General features: G+C 58.3%; 1 protein-coding gene across 2 annotated transcripts in view; it reads left to right on the top strand.

Moving 5' to 3' along the window:
• The window catches only part of LRRC4B (leucine rich repeat containing 4B), a 33,405-nt gene that overhangs the window by 10,548 nt on the left and 8,901 nt on the right, over positions 1-13,956 (top strand). Inside the window, exon 1 of one of the 2 annotated variants that reach the window (XM_054015003.1) lies at positions 3,294-3,394. The exons of the other annotated variant lie outside the window; for it this stretch is intronic. The gene's annotated coding sequence lies outside the window, so the exon portion shown is untranslated. Of the gene's footprint in view, positions 1-3,293; positions 3,395-13,956 lie in introns of those variants that run through there. 2 annotated transcript variants of the gene reach the window in all.

A 13,956-nucleotide genomic window follows, 5' to 3' on the forward strand; every position in this document is an offset into this window, starting at 1 on the left:
TGGGTCAGTCCCTTCCGCGCTGGGGGCGGGAGTTTGACGGTGGTTCTGTATGATACCAGCGGGAATGGGCCCCAGTTTTCAGCACCTGAGCTCCGATCGCAAGCCCGGGTTGGGATTCTCTCCAGGAAAAAAAAAAAAAAATCTCTGAATTAGGTTGAGTCTGAATCTGTTGCTATGTGTCTTTATGGTAGCCACAAATGCGATCAGCCTCCACTCCCGTGCCAGCCGCTACGCAGTCCTCCTCCATACCATCCATATTCATAATAGTTGGAGTGGTTTTGGGGCTGTCAGTGTGTGGGAGATGCTGCTCCTGTGTCCCGAGAACTTTGTCACTCTCCCGGGGGGCGCACGTGGGGACAGGCCCGGAGCGGGCAGGGCCCCAGTCTGAATCCTGCCCACTCAAGCAGAAGCTAAAAACTGTTCCCACCTCCTGGCTGCTTGGGATCTCCTCAGGAATATGGGTTTGGTAGGGCGCCTCCCTCTCCAGAGATGGGTGAGAGCTGGCAAAACTGTTTCATCCCTTCCCCCCTTCCCACGCACCCAGTCTGTGTGTGTTTAAAAAGTCATCCGGCAACGACAACAACAACAATTCAAAGAGAATCTCCTGGGTCGGCCGAGGGTCTCCTCACGTTTTGGGGTGGGATCCAGACGGGAAGTAACTTTCAAAGGCGGATAAGGGCTGGCTTCACAAAAGGTACTTTGGCGCCACGCTACCTAACCCGCGGCCTTGGTCTGCACGAGGATTTGATGGCGGCTTCGCTCCGGGGAGCGAAAAATCCACCCCCCTCTGAGAGACGGGACTGGACGCACTGCAGCTCTGGTGTAGACAGCGCTACGTCGCTGGGCGCATTCAGTTGAGTTCGCTCCTGGCTCTCGGGGTGATGGATTACCTCTGCTGATGGCAGAATTGGCGTAGGTCGTGGCTCTGCACCGTTTTGAGTGCAGACAAGCCCACCGCCTAGCGTGATTGTCAGTTCTCTATACGATGCGTGGGGAGAGTTAGACGCCTAACAGTGTGTCTACACTTAAAACGCTACCGCCTGGTGCCGTGTAGACGCGACCTGCGCCGGTGAGGCGCTAGCTAGGTCGGCAGAAGAAGTCGGACCCAGCACTGGGTGGGCCGGGCGGTCGGTTGGTCTAGCTCCGTCTCTCGGGGGGGTGGATTTTTTGCACCGGAGGGACGCAGCCGGACCGACGTGAGTTCCTAGTGCAGAGATGCCCCAGGAAAGGGATCAGGTGAGGAAACACCAGGGAAGTGGAGGAGCCTTTTGTCTGTTACGTGGGCACAAGAACCGGCCGTGAGTAAGGCTGGAAATTCGCAGGTTTCTAACCCGCACACAGGGCGGCAGGAAGTTCTGGGTGGGGACATGAGGCTGAGATGGTTTTAAGAGTGAGTCGGCAACGTTTCTGAGCGGGATTAGGGGAGAACAGGGCCCAGCAGGGCCCTTCCGGTCGGCTCCTCCACAGCCAGCAAGAGTGAAACGCGGAGCTGGGGACGGCCTGGTGGCCCCTGGTTGATGGGATGGGATGCTCTCCTGGAGGTAGGTAGCCCGGACTTGCTTGCTCTCTGGTTTCGAGTGAGCAGGACGTCCCGTTTCAGCCAGCAGGCCGGTGCCGAAGGCACTAGCCGGTCTGCTTCGCTCGGTGCCAGAAGAGCGTTGTGACCCCGTCCCCTAGGGGCCCGCGTCCCACTCCCGCCCGAGGGGCCTGCATCAAACAAAACTCCGAAGCCGCGCGGGCGCTTTGGGAAATTTGACCCAGCTTACGGGAACGATAGCACCATCCAGTCCGGCGGCCTCCGTAGCCCGCCCAGTGACTCCTGCATCCAGCCCATATCGGGCGGTCGAGCTAGAGAGGCACTTTGAGAGAGCGGGACCCAGTCCTGAGCTGGCATGGGACAAGGGGGCTTGTTTCTGGTCCTGGGTTCAAAATCCCACGGTCGCCAGAGGACGCGTAGACCGGTGATTTGGGCGTGGGCGAGCCGGGCGCCGGTCTCTGCTTTTCTGGTGATTTCTGGTGGGATCTTAGGCTCCCCCTTTGCCATCCCCCTGCCTCAGTTTCCTACCGGTACACGGGACTAGTGGTGCTGCTCTGCCTCCTGCGGGGTTGTGAGGAGAAATACCTTAAGGAACGAGTCACCCAGATCCCATGTGACGGGGGCCATGCCAGTGACTGCTCTGCCCTGTGGCTGGGGAGAAGTACCGGGGAGCAGCCAATTACTCCGAGAGCTTGGCGATTCCTGGGGTGCTGGGGGGGCAGGAGAGCTGGGGTGGGATGGAGAGGGGGGGGAGGTGCCCTGGGCTGGCATGGAGGGGCCAGGAAAGCAGGGTGTGTGTGTGGAGGGAAGGCACATTGGGCTGGGGCAAGGGAGAGGGGGGAGGTGCCCTGGGCTGGGGGGGAAGAGGTGCCCCAGCAGGGTGGGAGGAAGCGTGGGTGGGAGATGCCCTGGGGGGGGGGAAGGGCGAGGTGCCCTGGGCTGGGGGGGAGGTGCCCAGGGATGGCAGGAACCGGGGGTGGGAGGAATGGGGGGGAGGAATCGGGAGGGGGAGGAATGGAGGGGGGGATGTGCCCTGCAACTGGGGAGAGCTGGGGGGAGGTGCCGGGGGGTGGGGGGGAGAACCGGCGGGGGGAGTGCCTGGGGGTGGGAGGAACCGGGGTGAGAGGTGCCCGGCGGGGGGGGGGGACGTGCCCTGTGCTGGGGAGAGCTGGGGAGGGAGGTGCCGGGGTGGGGGAGTGCCTGGGGGTGGGGGGGAGAACGGGGGGAGTGCCTGGGGGTGAGAGGTGCCCAAGGGAGGGAGGGGGGGACGTGCCCTGTGCTGGGGAGAGCCGGGGGGAGGTGCCTGGGGGGAATGCCTGGGGGTGGGGGGGAGAGCCGAGGGGGGAGGTGCCGGGGGGGGACGTGCCCTGTGCTGGGGAGGTGCGGGGGGGGAGTGCCGGGGGGTGGGGGGGAGAACCGAGGGGGGAGGTGCGGTGGGGACGTGCCCTGGGCTGGGGAGAGCCGGGGGGGGAGGTGCCGGGGGGTGGGAGGGGAGGTGCGGGGGGGGAGAACCGGGGGGGGGACGTGCCCCGGGCTGGGGGGCGGGAGCAGCGCGCAGGCCCCTGCACCGCCGTGTGACTGGAAACCCTAATTAGCGCCCGGAGCAGGGGCCGGCGGGAGCGGGGTTCGGGGGGGGGGGCGGCGGGAGCGGGGTTCGGGGGGGGGGGCGGCGGGGGGGGGCTCCTGGCGGGGGGGTCCGGGGGCGGCGGAAGGAGGGAAGGGAGCAGCGTCGGGGGAGGAGGGACGGAGGCGCGTTGTGTCGTCGGAAGACGGGCAGGATCCGGGGTCGGAGCAGGGGGAAGAAGCAGGATCCGAGGGACCAGGGCTGGGGGGGCCACTCCGCTGCCCCCCCACAAGGTGCTGATTTCTGCATCCCTCCTTCCCGCATCCCTCCCTCCATCCCCGCATCCCTCCCTCCTGCATCCTTCCCGCATCCCTCCATCCCTTCCTGCTCCCCCCCCCCGGCTCGGAGCGCCCCCCCACCCGAGCCGTGCGAGGAGCTGCCGGGGGGGGGGGAAGGTGAGCGCGGCCCATGCCGACCCATTGATTTGTGTGGGGGGGGCGGGGGGGGAGGTTTTCTCCTTCCCTTTTTCCTGCACTGAAGCTCCTCCCCCCACTGATCAGTCCCCCCATTTACTCTCCCCCCCCCCACCCCGGCTGCTTCTAATCCTCCCCCTCCCAGGCTGGTATCTTCTCCAAGGGGGGAGGCAGGGATGGGGGGGGGACTGATAGGTCCCAGAATAGCACGTGTGTGTGTGAGAGATTAATGGGTTTGCAGTCAAACTGTTCTGGTGTGTGTGTGTGTGTGTGTGTGTGCATTGGGGCTGGGGGTCTAGGCTGTGTGGGGTGGGGGAGGGGCTGTGTGTGGGAGCTGGGGGTGTAGGCTGTGTGGGGTGGGGGAGGGGCTGTGTGTGGGAGCTGGGGGTCTAGGCTGTGTGGGGTGGGGGAGGGGCTGTGTGTGGGAGCTGGGGGTCTAGGCTGTGTGGGGTGGGGAGGGGCTGTGTATGGGGACTGGGGGTGTAGGCTGTGTGGGGTGGGGGAGGGGCTGTGTATGGGGGCTGGGGGTGTAGGCTGTGTTGGGTGGGGGAGGGGCTGTGTGTGGGAGCTGGGGGTCTAGGCTGTGTGGGGTGGGGAGGGGCTGTGTGTGGGAGCTGGGGGTCTAGGCTGTGTGGGGTGGGGAGGGGCTGTGTGTGGGAGCTGGGGGTCTAGGCTGTGTGGGGTGGGGAGGGGCTGTGTATGGGGACTGGGGGTGTAGGCTGTGTTGGGTGGGGGAGGGGCTGTGTGTGGGAGCTGGGGGTCTAGGCTGTGTGGGGTGGGGGAGGGGCTGTGTGTGGGAGCTGGGGGTCTAGGCTGTGTGGGGTGGGGAGGGGCTGTGTGTGGGAGCTGGGGGTCTAGGCTGTGTGGGGTGGGGAGGGGCTGTGTATGGGGACTGGGGGTCTAGGCTGTGTGGGGTGGGGAGGGGCTGTGTATGGGGACTGGGGGTGTAGGCTGTGTGGGGTGGGGGAGGGGCTGTGCATTGGGGATGGAGGTATAGGCTGTGTGGGGTGCGGGGGGCTGTGCATTGGGGCTGGGGGTGTAGGCTGTGTGGGGTGGGGGAGGGGCTGTGTATGGGAGCTGGGGGTCTAGGCTGTGTGGGGTGGGGAGGGGCTGTGTGTGGGAGCTGGGGGTCTAGGCTGTGTGGGGTGGGGGAGGGGCTGTGTGTGGGAGCTGGGGGTCTAGGCTGTGTGGGGTGGGGGAGGGGCTGTGTATGGGAGCTGGAGGGTATAGGCTGTGGGGGGTGGGGGAGGGGCTGTGTATGGGTGCTGGGGGGTGTAGGCTGTGTGGGGTGGGGGTGGGGGAGGGGCTGTGTATGGGGGCTGGGGGGTGTAGGCTGTGTGGGGTGGGGGAGGGGCTGTGTATTGGGGCTGGGGGTGAAGGCTGTGTGGGGTGGGGGTGGGGGAGGGCTGTGGCTGGGGGCTGGGGGTGGGCAGGTGTAGGCTGTACTGGATGGGGAGGGGACACGTCTGTACAGTGGATGTGGGGGGTGTATTGGGGATGGGGGGTGTGGGGCGTGTATGGGGCAGAGGGGACGTGTATCGGGATCTCAGGGTCCCCTGTGCGGTGGGGGGAGGGGGGACAGGTGGATATTTGGGGCAGGGCATGTCTGTGGGGTTCAGAGGGAGTGCAAGAAGCATGGATTTGCTGCCGGGGGGCGGGTGGGGGGCAGTTGCTCCCCCCACAACACCCACCCTCAGGAACACAGCCCCGCATGAGCTTCTGCCCTTTCAAAATGGGTTGGAGGGGGACAGGGATGTGGGGGATGAGGGGGGACGGGCTCCCCCAGGTTGTGAGCGGGATGGGGGGGCGGCTCTGTCCTGCGGCCCACGGGACACTAGCTGGCCGCACAGAGAGCGCGGGTCTGATTCTTTGTCGCTTCACCGAGCGCTCGCTGGGGCGGGTACCGTATCTCCTTTTCAGGGGGGCAGTGTCTGACCTCGGCTGGGGGTGCGCATCCGGGCAGCAGCCGGGGGACCCTGATCTTGGGGCACTGTGCGCTCACCGCGGTTTGGGATCCTGCAGAAAAGTAGGATGTGAGACTAGATCCTAGTGCAGGCCCTGGGGGCTGGTCGGAGCGAGGGGGCGGCGGGGGGGCAGAGTTAACTCCCTATTATTAACCCTTGAATTGCCCCACCTTTTGTGGGCTTGGCTTTGTCGCCGTAATGCTCGCCTGGCGTCGTTCTTTGCCTTTCATTTCCTAGGTTGTTAAAAATCAACTGGAGTTGGGGGGAAAATAGAAATTTTATCCTGTGGATCCCACATGGGTTTATCAGCCGGGCTGGGACCTTTGACCTCCGCTCCTGGGTTCGGTTGCAGATTCCGGAGAGGTCGCCCTGTTCTCCTGCCCCCCTGCTCCTCTCCCCTCTGCCTCCCAGCCCAGGCTCATGGGGAGACGGCGTCTGGTGCCCGATGCCACCCGCAGGGGCAGCCCAGAGGATTGGCAGCTATAGGGAGAGACCGGCTGGGTGGCCTAGGGCTGGGCTCCAGTCTGCTCTGTGGGGCGGGAGCAGAGGTGAAAGGAAGTCGGTCGGGCCGGGTCGGTAAGAGCCGGTAGGCAGCCGACCGGCAGGGGCAGAGCCCCCGGGGCCCGGCCATTTAAAAGGGCCCGGGACTCCCGGCAGTGGGCGGAGCCCCAGGCCCTTTAAATCGTCGCCGGGCTGCTCTGAAGCGTTGGCTGGGGGGGTGTCCAGCCCTAACCCCGCCCCTTCTGCCTGAAGCCCCGCCCCTGCTTGAGCCACACCCACACACCTTGCTCAGGACCCCCGGCCGCCCTGCGGACCGGTAAGTCCCTTAAGTTACTTTCACCCCCGGGCGGAAGCATGCTCCGTGCAGCTGTCAGGGCGCTCTGTGGGGCAGGAGCATGCTCCGTGTGGTTGTGGGAGCTCTGTGGGGCGGGAGCGTGCTCCGTGTGGTTGTGGGAGCTCTGTGGGGCGGGAGCATGCTCTGTGCAGTTTTCAGGGCACTCTGTGGGGTGGGAGCTCCGTGCAGCTGTCAGGGCGCTCTGTGGGGCGGGAGCATGCTCTGTGCAGACACCGTTTTCGGACAATTTAGCAGCCAGACACGGCCTTGAGCGAGGGCCAGAGACACCTAATAAACATTCTCTAAACTTAGGCCAATGACCCCCTTCCCTCCCCCGCAACCCCCCCCCACAAAGAACACAAACACACAAAGAAACAACCCCCCCCCCCGCAAGAGTCAAACGAACGCAGGCGGACGTCCAGCCGCAGCGCGGGGGCCCATCCGGTTTATTGCACCGAATGCTGTGTCCGCTTACCCGCCGCGTGGGCAGGGGGCGGGCGTGGGCGTTCGGTGCCAGCCGCTCATGACCCTCAGAGACCGAGGACGGGCTCTGGAGACCCGAATGGTTGAGCTGAGGGAGACAGAGAGGGACCTAGACTTTCCCCCGCCCCCGGTCTGACACCCTCTGTGCTGCGGAGGAGGATGAAAGTCTCGGGGAAGGAGACCATCCAGCTGGAGCAGAGGGAGACGATCCCGTCGCTGGGCCCTCCTTCCAGATGATCATGGTGTCCTCTGGCACTGAGGCTAGCCCTCCGGGGGAGGGGACCCCAGTTATTGGGAAGAGACAGGTAATACTCATGGGCGATTCGAGCGTCAGAAATATAGAGTTGGGTTTGCGATGACTGGGAGAACTGCACGGCGAATTGGCTGCTGGGTGCGAAGGCTGCGGACCTCTCGAGACGTCAGGACAGACTTACGTGCAGTGCTGGGGGGGAGCCGGTGGTCGTGGTACATGTAGGTACCAATGACATAGGGAGGGGTAGGAGAGACGTCCTGGAGGCCAAATGTAGGCTGCTAGGAAAGAGATTGAAGTCCAGGTCCTCCATGGGAGCATTCTCTGAAATGCTCCTGGTTCCACGTGCAGGGCCAGTTAGACAGAACTGCAGGGTCTCCATGCGTGGATGAGACGATGGTGTAGGGAGGAGGGGTTTAGGTATATAGGGAACAGGGGAACCTTTTGGGAAAGGAGGCTGGGAGGATGGGTGGCAGATGACAGAACCAGGAGTAATGGTCTCAAGTTGCAGTGGGGGAGGTCTAGGTTGGATATTAGGAAACACTATTTCACTAGGAGGGTGGTGAAGCACTGGAATGGGTTACCTAGGGAGGTGGTGGAATCTCCATCCTTAGAGGTTTTTAAGGCCCGGCTTGACAAAGCCCTGGCTGGGATGATTTAGTTGGGGTTGGTCCTGCTTTGAGCAGGGGGTTGGACTAGATACCTCCTGAGGTCCCTTCCAGCCCTGATATTCTCTGAGTCTAGAGGAGTTTTAACACTAAGGGCCAACGGGTGCGGAGGTGCATGTGGTTTGGATGGACACACCCTTAGGGGAGGATCTATGAAAAGGGAATCTCTCTCTCCTAGTACAGAGGAGAGGATAGAAGTCGATAAAGTACAGGTAGGAACTGAAGACAAACAGTCAAACGTGAGAGTCCCCTTTGATTACCCCACAGGAAGGCAGGCAACTAAATATCGACCCATCTGATCAATGCAAGGAGTCTAAATATTGAGATGGGTGAACTTGAGTGCCTGGCATTGTGAGGTGGATTGATGATAATCCATGCAGCATGGGAAGACCGATTAAAACTATCTCAGAATGACAGAGTGGGGGGCGCTAGTGTGGGGGCTGGCGCTGCACGTGAAAGAAAACGTCGAGTCCTATAGTAAATGAACCAAAGTGTCCCATCGAATCTATATTGATAGCAATTCTGTGCTTGAATAACAAGCGTACAGCTGCAAGAATATACGACTGACCACCTGACCAGGAGGGTGATAGTGACTCAGGGAGATTAGAGAGGCTACAAAACCAGAAAACCCAATAATAATGGGGGATTTCAGCTAGCCCCAGACTGACTGGGCACATGCTATCCCCACTTCGTCACACTACCTCAGGCCGGGATGCAGAGATAAAATGTCTAGACACCCTAAATGACGACTTCTTGGAGCAGCTGGTCCTGAGACCCACAAGGGGAGAGGCGATTCTTGATTTAGTCCTAAGTGGCGCACCGGATCTGGTCCAGGAGGTGACTGTAGCTAAACCACTCAGTAATAGCGACCAAATGTAATTAAATTTCACATTCTTATAGGGGGAAAAACACGAAAATAAAAAGCACCACAGTATTTAACTTCAAAAAGGGGAATTACACAAACGAGGAGGCTAATTAAGTGGAAATGAAAAGGAACAGTCGCCAGGGTGAAATGCCTGCAAACTGCATGCAAACTTAAAAAAAAAACAACAACAACCCACCGTAAAAGAGGCTAAAACTGTATATATACCTCAGATTTAGAAAACCACACACACACACACGACCAAAAAAAATACAAAATGCTGCCACGGTTAAACAACAGCGTCAGGGAGGCGATTAGAGACAAAGAGACATCTTTTAAAAATTGGAAGTCAAATACTGCTGAGGAAAAGAGAAAGGAACGTAAACTCTGTGTCAAGTCAAGTGTAAAAGTATAATTAGGCAGGCCAAAAAAGAATTTGAACAGCAACTAGCAAAAAGACACAAAACCTAAAAATAAAATAAAAATGTTTGCTGTAAGTACATCAGAAGGAGGAAACTTGGACAATCGCGGTGCTAAAGGAGCACTCAAGGAAAACGAGACTTGTGGAAAAGCCAAATGAATTCTTTCCATCGGTTTTTGCTGCAGAGGGTGTGGGGGAGATTCCCACACCTGAGCCGTTCTTTTAAGGTGACAAACCTGAGGAACTGTCCCAGGTTGACGTGCCAATAGAGGTGGTTTTGGAACCATTCAGTACATTAGACAGCAATAGGTCTGGATGGTATCACCCATGAATTCGTAAGGAAGTCAAATAGGAAACTGCAGATCTACTAACTGCAGTATGTAACCTCTCGCTTAAATCAGTCTCTGTACCAGATGACTGGCAGATAGCTATCGTAACACTGATTTTAAAAAGTGGCTCCAGAGGGGATGCTGGCAATTATAGGCCGATAAGCCTCACTTCAGTACCAGGCAAATTGGTTAAAACTCTGGTAAAGAACAAAATTATCAGACACACGGATGAACATGATATGGTGGGGAAGAGTCAACACAGCTTTTGTAAGAGGAAATCGCGCCTCACCAATCTACTAGAATTCTTTGAGGGGGGTCAACCCACGTGGACCAGGGGGATCCAGGGGATATGGTGTACTTAGACTTTCAGAAAGCCTTTGACAAGGTCCCTCACCAAAGGCTCTTAAGCAAAGTAGTCAGTCATGGGGGTAAGAGGGAAGGTTCTCTCATGGATCAGTAACTGGGTGGCAAAGTTTGAAGACCAGACAAAACTATTCATGATAGTTAAAGTCCCAAGCAGACTGCGAAAAGCTACAAAAGGATCTCACAAAGCTGGGTGACTGGGCAAGAAAATGGCAGATGAAATTCAGTGTTGATAAATGCAAAATAACGCACGTTGGTAAACAGAATCCCAACACTGCATCCAAAATGATGGGGTCTAAATTGGCTGTTCCCACTCAAGGAAGATCTTGGCGTCATTGTGGAGAGTTCTCTGAAAACATCCACTCAAATGTGCAGCGGCAGACAGAAAAAGCGAACAATGTTGGGAACCATTAAGAAAGGGAGCGATAATAAGACAGAAAAGATCATATTGCCACCCTATAAATCCATGCTACACCCACACGTTGAATACTGCGTGCAGTTCTGGTCACCCCATCTCGAAAAAGGACAGATTAGAATTGGAAACTGTACAGAGATGGGGCACAAAAATGATCAGGGGTACGGAACGGCTTCCGTGTGAGGAGAGATTAAACAGACGGGGACTGAGACGGCTAAGGGGGGATATGATCGAGATCTGTACAATCGTGACTGGCGTGGCGAAAGGGAACTGGGAAGTGTTATTTACGCCTTCACATAACACAAGAACCAGGCGTCATCCAATGAAATGAACAGGCAGCCGGTTTCAAACAAACATAAGGCAGTATTTCTTCACACAGCGACCAGGCAACCTGTGGAACTTGCTGCCGGCAAACGTCAAGGCCAAAAGTAGAACAAGGTTCAAGAAAGAATTAGATAAATTCATGGCTATTAGCCAAGGAGGCAACCCCATGCACTGGGTGTCCCTAGACCTCTGTTTGCCAGAGGCTGGGAACGGGCGACAGGGGATGGATCACTTGATGATTCCCTGTTCTGTTCATTCCCTCTGGGGCACCTGGCACTGGTCACTGTCAGAAGACGGGATCCTGGGCTAGATGGACCAGGGGTCGGATCCATTATGGCTGTCCTTCTGTGTGAACAATGATTTTCAGAGCCTAATAACTTGGCCAAGTTGGATGGATTTTCCCAGGAACACCACGCTTCGGAGCGTTTGGCTGGGGTGGGGGAAGCAGTTGCCCTGGGGCCAGGGAAGTGCCTTTTGCCGGTGCTGTGAGAACCTGGCCCAATCTGGTGTGGTGAGGAACGAAGGGATGAGGAGAAGGGTCAGAAGTCTGCGGGAGGGCTTTGGAATAAGGGGAGTGGAGAGGGGTACAAGTGGGAAGGGAACAGGGGCAGGACCTTGGGCCGTGGGTTAGGAGCAGAAGGGAACAGGGAGAGCAGGGGGGAACTCGGGCAGAAGGGTTTGTAACCACTGGAGCATGCTCCCCTCCAGCCCTGAGTCCCCACATTCCCAAGTGGCTGTGAATGCCCCTGGCCACATGTGTGTCTCCGTCACCCTCTGGTGACTCGGCCCACGTAGAGGATAATAGCTTTCTAGTGCTACCGTCACTTGGTCAGCTTAAGTGCAGAGGCACACGGGGCGGCTCTGAAGGTCCGAGCCCTGCTGGTGGCCTCCTGTGGGGATGGTCCGTGGGGCGACACACGAGGAAATTTCTGGTTTACAAACGGGGCACCCGAAATCAGCGGGTGCTTTGGCACATTTTGGTGTCAGGGCCACCCGGGGGTGGGGGAGGGGGCAAGTGGGGCAATTTGCTCCAGGCCCCATGAGAATATAGTATTCTATAATAGTGCAACTTTTTTTTATGGAAGGGGCCCCTGAAGTTGCTTTGCCCCAGGCCCCCTGAATCCTCTGGGCGGCCCTGTTTGGTGTTTCGCCGCTCCCTGTCTGCAAAATGGGGCGAATCCTGCCCCTGGCTCCACAGCGTGCATGTATTCGTGCTCGTAGAGCGCTCTGAGATGGGCGCGGTGAAGGCCATTGAAAAACCTGAATAATTCTGTCCTCAGCGTGGGGTCAGAATGGTGTGTGGTAAATCCGGTCTTGAGAAATGTGGATGCAAAGAGCTATTAAATAACTGCTCATTCTGCAAGGCCTCTGTCCTGTGCCCTGAATTGGGCAGGGGTCTTGTGGAAAATATGGCACGTGGCCAGGAGCGCCGCCAGCTTTTCTGCCGCCCTAGGCAGCGGAAGGTCCCGCCCCAAAATGTCGCCCCCCACAGAGGCGGCGGAAGGTCCCGCCACCGAAATACCGCCGTGGTCGCCACCCCCCAAATTGTAGCGCCCTAGGCAACCGCCTAGGTCGCCTAATGGGTGCGCCAGCCCTGCACGTGGCCGTGGCATTACTGACTGTATGATCATGCAGACGCGCCGGGGGTCAGAGTTAAGGGTACTCACCTTCATGCTGGCAGCCCCTAACTTTGCAGCGCTTGATTTTGCAACCTTAACTTTTTTTTAATGTAGCTGTTTGCTTGCCAATGTCAACATGAAGGGCTCATAGCGCTAAAGTTTGCAGTTTCTCTACCTTAGTGTTATTATTTAACTCTTTCTATGAGCACAGCACAGCGGTTCTCAGCCTTTCCAGACCACCGTCCCCCTGTCAGGAAGCTGATTTGTCTTGCTGTAGCGAAGTGAGACTCACCGCCGCGGCGCCTCCTGCTGGTCATCTTGGGAATTAGCTCTTCACCAGCTTTGGCGCGCCCTCAGCTGTCCGGTGTCTCGCCTGCCTCAGGTCCCTGCATCCCTCCCGGACCTCAGTGCCTCTTATCCTGGGGTGCTGCCCCCAGCAATACCCCACAATGTGGGTCTCCCCTCCCAGGGGGACCCCCAACCCTCTATCCCCACCTTGCCTCAGTGGCTACTGGCCCCGGTTTGAGTGTGGACTCGCAAACCGGTGTGAATCCGATTCGTGGTGGTGAAGTAGCTCGCGTTGGTGATGGCGTCACGAGATTTATATATATATATATAATTGGGTGCAATTTTGAATGGGGGGGAGGGGGGCGATTCACCCCTGGACTGAATTCCCACGGGGATTGATGGACCCCTCCGTCTCGGAGCGACGTGGAAGATGAGAGGAATTTTATGGCCTGAGATGTACAGGAGGTTCGATAATCTAATGGTTCCTTCTGGGCTCTGGGCCTCTCTAAGGATATGGAGCCCGGGGCTGGGCGGGAAGAGCACCGGATACTGCGTGAGAGCTGTCAGAGCGCCCGCCTTGCGCCAGCTGACCGCTGGAGATTGAGTGGCGCATCGGCCACGCACAGATTTCAGCTCTGAGCCAATTTGAGGGAAGCAGCAGCGGGTGCTGCGGGTGGATCTGGGTTGCGTTCACACACACGTGGTGTCGCTCTCCCCTGAGCTTGAAACCGCGAGGCTGCCGCCTCTAACGCCGGCGGGCTGTGTGGCAAAGCGGCGCGGGCGGGGCGGGCTGGCAAAGCCCCCGGCGAAATGTGCGGCTGCTTCGAGATCCCTTAAACCCGGCTCAACCGGGCTTGGCAGAAATCGGATTAAATCGATACGGCTAAGCCGGGTTTCAATTGGATTAAGCAGCGTCCGCCCAGGGTTGGCAGCGGCTGAATGAAATGGGTTTAAAGTTGCAGCTTTGGCTGGGAGCTTGTTAAGGATTCTCCGGTTCTTGGCGTCTTCGGCTCCAGACTTGGGGCCTCTCGGGAAGTCGTGGGCTCGGGACAGGGGTAACTGGGTGGGACTGTCCGGCTTGTGTTACGCAGCGGGGATCAGACTAGATGGAGCTAACGGTCCCTCTGGCTCTGGTGGCTAGCAGGGGCTGAAAAGGGCTGAAAATGGAGCGGGTCGGGGGTGAGGAGGAGGATGTAATGGGAATCGAACCAGACACGGTGATCTGAGCCGATAATGGTGACAGGGGCTGACGGCTATCCAAGGGGCTGCTGGGGAAAAAAAAACAATTGTCAACAAAGAAAATTCATTTTTCCCTCCAGACGTTTTTTCCCCCCTTTGTTGTCAAAGAAGAAAGGAAAATATTTTGACTCAGACGGGGGAGATTTTTTTTTGGAGGAGGGGTCTAACAAGATCCCCTTTGAATCAAAACTTTTTTAAAACGAGCGGGGGCCACTTCAAACAAAAAGGAGAACAAAAGGAAAACTTTTCATATTGTTTCCCTCCATTGTTTTCGCCACTGGAGAAGGGGGCAAACGACATGCAAAGTTTTTCCATTCAGTTT

Source organism: Malaclemys terrapin, assembly GCF_027887155.1.
Source record: "Malaclemys terrapin pileata isolate rMalTer1 chromosome 20 unlocalized genomic scaffold, rMalTer1.hap1 SUPER_20_unloc_2, whole genome shotgun sequence".
Lineage (NCBI taxonomy): Eukaryota > Metazoa > Chordata > Testudines > Emydidae > Malaclemys > Malaclemys terrapin.